Here is a 7,614-nt window from a genome sequence, read left to right on the forward strand (position 1 = left end):
ACCTTTAATGAATGTGACTTTTCCATCCATGAGTCCTGGTGTGGTGCTGTAGGATAAGCACTGGACTGATAACTGTCAATGTTGGCCATTCAAATCCACCAACCACTCCTCGGAAACCCTATACAGGATTCTATGAGTCGGAATGACTCAACAGTATTTAACAACAATAAAAATAGCAAACCAAAACTCAATACTCCATAAAGAATAAATTCCCTGTTCCACTTCCCTCCTACCCCTGGTCTCTATACATTTGCCTTTTCTTGTCTTTTTACACAATAATTGTCCTTTTGTGCAGGGATGGATAACACAATAAGCAAGGTAAACACATGCTTAGGGCACCAACAGAAAGGGTACCTTGCTTAAGGCAAAGGCACACAGATGCCATGCAGACAGGATACAAAGGAAAGCAAGTTCCATCAGAAGGGAACTGTTGTTAGGACATCAAATAAAATTGATATGAGCTCTAGTACTTGAAAATGTGCTGGACAGAAATAAAGTTTGTGCAGGGTCATGAGGGTGCCCATGTGAAATACTGTTTAAGCTATGAAGTCTTATATCTGTCTCCTACAGCCCCATGTAACTGAAATTCTTTATTTCAGTGAGCCTCTTGGGAGTATACTATTTCTTTCTAAGAAACAGGAGGTGGAGGTGGGCCTTTGAGTTTAATTTTTTTTTACATTCACCCAATATGCAACTGGATCCAACATGAGCAGATGCTAATCAATGACAGATTCTTTTAATAGATAATAGGTCTTTGATCCATTGTTAGAGAACTGTCTTATTGATCCAGTAACTCTAGCAAAGATCTTTGCCTTTATACAAACGCAAGTGTATGCTCCTCTTCATTTCTTAGTAAACAACCAATGGGAACTCCAGTCCCTGACAATAGGAAAAAGCAAGAGATCTTCCAGTTAGCCACTGCAATGAATTCAATTAAGTTATTATCTTAACTGGATAGCTTTTACATACAGAGCTAAATCCTAAGTTTTATAAACACTAATATTTATAACTTTAATTTTAAATTATGTTTGGCATATGTTGTTGTGATGTGCCATTGAGGTATGCTCAACTTCATATGGAGACCTAGTGTGGCTCTATAAGGTAAGCACTGGACTACATGGTTGGTGTGAACCATAAAGTTGAAAGTTCAAATCAACCAGTCGCTTCTCAGAAACTCTATACAGGCTCCTTAGGCTTTCTGACATTGGCTGGTGGGTTTGAACTGCAGACCTTGTGGTTACCAATGCATTGCTTATCCTACAGCGCCTCAAGGGCTGTACGATAAGCATAAACATTTGGCATATATGCAGACACAATCTAGCATACATTTTATATAAGGCTAACATGGGTAATAAATAAAATATTAACAAAGCAAACATCCAAAAATACCGGACAAAAAATATTTACCTAACACAAACGTTTTCATTCATGTATCAAGTGAGTCTCATTTTTTGTTGTTCATTGTGTGGGACACTAATACACGAGGTGTTTAGCACATTGAGAGGTTGAAAAATTCAATACTTATTTATTGTGTAAAATATGTTTCTGTTTTCCAACAGTAAGTGTGATTCTAAACTTGTCTTCCAAGAAAGCAACAAAGAGTATTTATCTGAAAGTTACATTTATATTTTATCAGAATGTTTATGGCTCTCCCTGTAAGAAAATTGAACAACTCCTCAAGAAAATAAATTAATAAATATTAAGAAAGTAGAAATTATATAAATATATTTTATTTTCCATTTCACTTCAGACTGACTTTCTTTTAAGAAGTTAATTGATATTGCTATAATTCACAAAACAAACTTGCTAGTTCAGAAGTGGTACTGTTGTTACATCAATTATGCCTATACCTTCAAATATGGAAATTAAATAATTATACAAAGAAGTAAAATTATATTTGATAAATTCTGTATAGAATAACAATTATATATATTGCTTTTCATTTCACAGTGATCAGTATAACCTCACATTCAATTTTCTCTTCTCAACCACATGAGAACACATCAGAACTATAGTCACATGATTAGTGACATAACTGGTCCTGCCCTGAGCAAAACAAATCAAAATGCATCTTCAGATTGTGCATACCCTTGTATTTCTGTTAAGCGCTTTATGATTCCTCTCACCCCCATCGGGTATCAGCAGCAGTACAGTCATCTAACACCATAACTCAAATGCACCAATTCTTCTATGGTCTTCCTTACTCACTGTCCAATTTTCACATGCTTATGAAGCTATGGTAGTGTAGTGGTTACAAGTCAGGCTGCCAGCTTCAAGGTCAGCAGTTCGAAACTACCAGCAGTCCACAGGAGAAAGATGAGGTGTTCTGCTCCCATAAAGATTTACAGCCTCGGAAACCCTGTGCAGGGTCACTATGAGTCGGAACCAACTCCACGGTACTTAACAACAACAATGAAGCTATTGGAAATACCATGGCTTAGGTCAGTGTACCTTAGTCCTCAAAATGACATCTTTGCTCTTGAACACTTTAAGAGGTCTTTTGTAGTAGATTTGCCTTGTGCAATATGTCATTTGATTTCTTGACTGCTGCTTCCACGAGTGTTGATAGGGGATCCAAGCAAAATGAAGTATTTGACAGCTTCAATCTTTTCTCCATTATTTTCCAATAATTTCCATATTCTGTTGGGTCACCTTTCTTTGGAATGGGTAAAATATGGATCTGTTCCCAAATCAAATAGTTGTCTTCAATATTTCTTGGCATAGATGAGTGAGTATTTTCTAGAGTTATATTCATTTGTTGAAACATCTCAATCGGTTTTTCATCAATGCCTTCAATGCAGCTTGGACTTCTTCCTTCAGTGACATCCGTTCTTGATCATATCCTGCCTATTGAAATAGTTGAATGTTGATCAGTTCTTTTTGGTACAGAGTTAAATCCTGAGTTTTATAAACATGAATATTTATAAGCTTAATTTAAAATTATGTTTGGCATATGTTGTAGTTGTGATGTGCCGTTGAGTTATGTGCAGGTTTGTATGGAATCCTGGTGTGATTCTATAGAATAAGCACTGGACTACATGGAATGACTTTGTGTATTCCTCCCATCTTCTTCTGATACCTCCTCTCTTGTTCAATATAAATATTTGCTTATGTTGTTGTTGTTGTTATGTGCCATGGAGTTGGTTCCGACTCATAGCGACCCTGTACAGGGTTTCTGAGACTGTTAATCTTTACGGGAGCAGAAAGCCTCATCTTTCTCCCGCGGAACAGCTGGTAGTTTCGAACTGCTGACCTTGCAGTTCACAGCCCTATTCGTAACCACTATGCTACCAAAGCTCCTTAGAGAGTACTTCAATATTGCAACTTGAGGCTTGAATTTTTCTTTTGTTCTTTCAGTTTGAGAAATGCTGAGTTTGTTCTTCCCTTTTGGTTTTCTAATTCCAGATCTTTGCACTTTTCATTATAATACTTGACTTTGTCTTTTCAAGCTGCCCTTTGAAATCTTCTATTCAGCTTTTACTTCAAAATTTCTTTCATTAGCTTTAGCTACTCTATGTTCAAGAGCAAGCTCTAGACTCTCTTATGACAACCTTTTAAGGCTTTTCTTTTTTCCTGTCTTTTGGATGATATTTTGATATATTCATGTACTGTGTCCTTCACACCATCCCACAATTTGTCTGGTCATTAGTGTTCATATCAGATCTATTCTTGACATTGTCTCTAAATTCCAGGTGGGATGTACTCAAGATTATACTTAGACTCCACTGGATTTGTTTTAATTTTATTCAGCTTCAACTTGAATTTGCACATTGACAATCGATGGTCTGTTTAGCAGTTAGCCTAGGGGTGGGGAACATCTAGTCCATAGGACATACAAGGCCTGCAAAATCATTTAGTCTGGCCTTGTCAAGGCAACCACAGTTCCAGCCATCACATTGTTGTTTTTGTTGATAAATGCCATTGAGTCCGTTCCGACTCATATCAACCCTGTAAAGGGTTTCCATCACATTGTTGTTGTTGTTAAGTGCCACTGAGTCAGTTAAGACCCACAATGACACTGTATAGGGTTTTCTGAGGAGTGACTGGTGAGCTTGAACTGCCAAGTAGGTTCAGACCTACTTTGCAGTCCAGCACATTAACCCACAGTGCCACATTGTTATTGTTGTTGTTAAGTGCCGCCGAGTCGGTTCCAACCCACAATGACACTGTATAGAGTTTCCAAGTTGTGGCTGGTAAGCTTGAACCTCTGACCCTGCAGTTCAAACCGACATTGCAGTCCAGCGCATTAACGTATAGCCCCACATTGGTGGTGGTTATGTGCCATGGAGTTGGTTCTGACTCATAGTGACCCTGTATAGGGTTTCTGAGGCTTTAAATCTTTATGGGAGCAGAAAGCCTCATCTTTCTCCCGACAGCCCCACATTAGGGGTGAGTTGATTTAATGTTTGACCAAATATATAGCAGGCTAATTTTTAAACTGATAATTTTGTATGGCGCATGAACGATGTTATAAATTTTGGCAGAAAAGAATCCTGATGTGGCACTGTGGGATAATGCACTGGACTGCAATGTCAGTTTGAACCTCAAGGTTGGCAGTTCAAATTCACCATTCGCTCCTCAGAGAACCCTTCAGAGGGTTGCTATGAGTTTGAACCAACTCAATGGCCCTTAACAACAACACCCTGCACAACAGATTGTTAGCCCCTTGCCAATAATATTGAGCTTCTCCATTGTCTCTTTCCACAAATGTAGTCAATTTAATTCTTGTATTTTCCATTCGACAAGGTCCATGTGTACAGTTGCCATATATTTTGTTGAAAAGGAGATATTTTCAGTGAATAAGTTGTAGAAGTTGCAAAATTTTATCATGTACTATCTGGAATTATCTCTATTACTAAGGCCATATTTTTCAACTACTGTTTCTTCATTGTTTCCAACTTTCTCATTCCAAGCACTAGTAATTATCAATAAATTTTGACAGTGTGTTTGATCAATTTCAGACAGTCACTGTTGGTAAAAATTTTCCATTTCTTCATCTATTGCATTAGTGGTTCATTAGTAAATTTGAATAATTATCATATTACTTGGTCCTTTTTATGTTGTTGCTGTTAAGTGCCATCAACTCAGTTCTGATTCATAGCAACCTTGTATAATAGAATTTCCAAGGAGTGGCTGTTGAGTTTGAACTACCAACCTTGCAGCTCAAATTGCCCTTGAGGTTGAGTGTTTATCCTATGGTGCCACACCAGGACTCTGGATCTCCTTATAGGTATATGGATACTATTCTATCACTGTTAGCGTTATACTTTCAGCTAGTTCTGAAATGTTCCTTTTTTTTTTTAAGTTTATATTATGAATTATTTGATAGTTTACAAGGGAAACATTCGCTTTACATTCATCCTATCATATTTCATTTCATTGCAATGATTACAATTCCCTGCATGCATCATCAAACAACCATTATCAAACAACCCCAGTAGCCTGCCCCCAGCTGTCAACACACAGACCTCTCTCTCCTCCCAGGGTCTAGAGTCCCCAGCTGCTCCATTTCTCCACATCATCCTCTCTGCCTCCATCTCTGGCATTGCTGCTTTTCTGGATAGGGTCCTGCACTCCGTTCTTCTTCCTTGATGGTCCCAGGGCCCTCTGCTCCTGGACTGTAAAATCAACCATTCCTCTCCTTTTGTTACAAATGTCTACCTTTACATTTCCAGCACTCACAGACAGACCTGATAGCAATCATTCACTGTTGAACCACAAGAGACTTACCCCATCTCCCTTTCATTAGCCCCATCCAGACAGGTTGAAAACCACTTAGTGCAGATTCTACCTTCCCCCGCACCCTCTGGAACTAGGCTCCCTCTTGAAAGCTTGTAAGCCAGTCACTTATTGCCTTTGTAGGCACCCTCCCCTCCCCCCCCCCCCATTTTGGGTAGCCAATGTCTAAGTTGCCCATCCTTGTTGACCCTGTGTACCAAAGGACTGGGAATGATCCTCGCTGTAATGATTTGTTCCTTTCTTCAAGCTACTGCATCCACCAGCATGGGTCAAGTTCATCAAATTGTAGCGGATTACTCTTTTTCTCCTCTTCTTTCTTACTTTAGTCAAGTTCTGGTCATCCAGTCATTGAAGCCAGGTCAAATGGGTACTATCTGCAAGTATGGGTGTTCTTGTGCATCTCCCCTCACTTCATATCAGCTGGGTGCTTCACTCTCTGCTGTAGTCCTCTGTGGCCATGTCACTGTCCCTGAACCCAGGAGTCCCCAGGTCTTGCCATACTGCTGGACAACCAGGTCTTAACACAAGTTGACAGGAGTCTATTGAATGTGGTTGGACTTAGCTCACAACTTCATTGCTGTTTTCTCCCCCACTTTCCCCCATCAGTGACCAACGTAGTCAGCAGCAAGACCACATGCCTTTTCATGTATTCTCCTTGAGTCTTAGTCTTAAAAGGGGGTTTGGCCTGAGGGGACCTGACCACTTGCCTTGATGGCTCCCAGGCAAACAACTTGCTTGTTCTTGTAGTAGTCAATCAAACTACTATTATTGTTTTTTATTTTTCCTGCTGGTCTTTCTTTCAAGAAGTATATTCTGTTCTTCTAAACACTCTAGGCTGGTCTGCTTGTCCTTTCAGTGGAAATTTCCCACCTCAGAATGTTCTGGATGAGGATCAGGATTCCATCTATGGTCTTATGCAATACAAAGGCTCCGCAGGAAGCCTCCATCACTGGGCAAGTTTTAGCCCCATTTTAGGTATTCAAATCAGTTATCAAGATGTATTGATCATTACTGGTGATTGGAATGCAAAGGTTGGGAGGAAAGAGGAAGGATCAGTGGTTGGAAAATATGGACTTGGTGATAGAAATGATGCTGGAGAATGCATGATAGAATTCGCAAAAACCAATGATTTGTTCATTTCAAATACCTTCTTTAGACAGCATAACAGATGACTGTACCCATGGACCTTACCAGATGGAATACATAGAAATCAAATTGACGACATCTGCAGAAAGAAATGATGGAAAAACTCCATATCATCAGTGAAAACAAGGCCAGGGGCAGACTGTGGAACAGACCATCAATTACTCATATGCAAATTCAAACTGAAGCTGAAGAAAATGAAAACAAGTCCATGAGAGCCAAAATATGATCTTGAATATATCCCACCTGAATTTAGAGATCATCTGAAGAACGGATTTGATATATTAAACACTAAAGACCGAAGACCAGAAGAGTTGTGGGATGACATCAAGAAAACCATGCAGGAAAAAAGCAAAAAGTCACCAAAAAGACAAGAAAGAAGGAAAAGGTCAAAATGAATGTCAGAAGAGACATTGAAACTTGCTCTCTAGCATGTAGATGCTAAAACAGATGGAAGAAATGAAGAGGTCCAAGAGCTGAACAGAAAATTTTAAAGATCAGCTCAAGAAGATAAAGCCAAATCATACAACAAAGCGTGCAAAGAACTGGAATCAGAACCCAAAAGGAAGAACATGCTCAGCATTTCTCAATCTGGGGGAACTGAAGAAAAAATTCAAGCCTCAACTTTCGTTATTAAAAGATTCTCTGAGCAAATTATTGAATGATGTAGAAAGCATCAAGAGAAGATGGAAGGAATACACTGAGTCACTGTACCAAAAGGAAATGGTTAAT

Source organism: Chrysochloris asiatica, unplaced genomic scaffold (assembly GCF_000296735.1).
Source record: "Chrysochloris asiatica unplaced genomic scaffold, ChrAsi1.0 scaffold00106, whole genome shotgun sequence".
Lineage (NCBI taxonomy): Eukaryota > Metazoa > Chordata > Mammalia > Afrosoricida > Chrysochloridae > Chrysochloris > Chrysochloris asiatica.